At 38.0% G+C, this 674-nt stretch overlaps 1 non-coding gene across 1 annotated transcript; it reads left to right on the top strand.

Annotated features, from left to right (window-relative positions):
- The first annotated feature begins 276 nt into the window (after window positions 1-276).
- Window positions 277-383, top strand: LOC148803899 (small nucleolar RNA R71). The gene has a single exon (XR_016081585.1). It is a non-coding gene; the product is annotated as a small nucleolar RNA R71 (small nucleolar RNA).
- Window positions 384-674: the final 291 nt, after the last annotated feature.

Genomic DNA, 674 nt, shown 5'->3' with positions numbered 1-674 from the left:
GTTATATTAACAGCTGCAATACTAAAATTATCCAGTCTTTTACTTAAATTGGCTATTTGCACAGATAAGGATGCAAAGGAATCAATGTGGTGTATTCCCCTCTGATTGGTTCGATCATTGCTCCACTAGTAGCTGTTTGATGCCATGTCCTCCACCAAGTCATATGCTTCCTCTGGAGTTTTTCTCATGATTGTACCACCTGCGGCTGCATCAATAATGGACCGATTAGAGGGGGTAATACCATTATAAAAAGTTTGTATTTGTCGCCAAATTGGTATCCCATGGTGGGGACACCTCCTAAGCATCTCCTTGAATCTTTCCCATGCTTCATACAAGGATTCCCTCTCAAATTGAGCAAAAGCAGTAATCTCATTAATTAACTTTGCTGTTTTGGAGGGTGGGAAATATTTAGCCAAAAATTTCAGGGTTAGATCATTCCAAGTGGTGATACTTCCTACAGGGAGTGAGTTGAGCCAATCTTTAGCTCTATCACGCAATGAAAAAGGAAATAATCTTAGCCTAATAGCATCATCACTAACTCCATTGTGTTTAAATGTATCACATATTTCAAGGAAGTTAACAATGTGTGCATTAGGGTCATCACTTGGTAACCCACTAAACTGAATACTAGTTTGGATCATTAGAATTATTGCAGGCTTTATTTCAAAATTATT

The sequence above is a fragment of the Nelumbo nucifera genome, chromosome 1, assembly GCF_055504915.1.
Source record: "Nelumbo nucifera cultivar China Antique chromosome 1, China Antique-T2T, whole genome shotgun sequence".
In the NCBI taxonomy this organism is placed as follows: Eukaryota; Viridiplantae; Streptophyta; class Magnoliopsida; order Proteales; family Nelumbonaceae; genus Nelumbo; species Nelumbo nucifera.
This window is presented reverse-complemented; position numbering and strand designations above follow the sequence as displayed.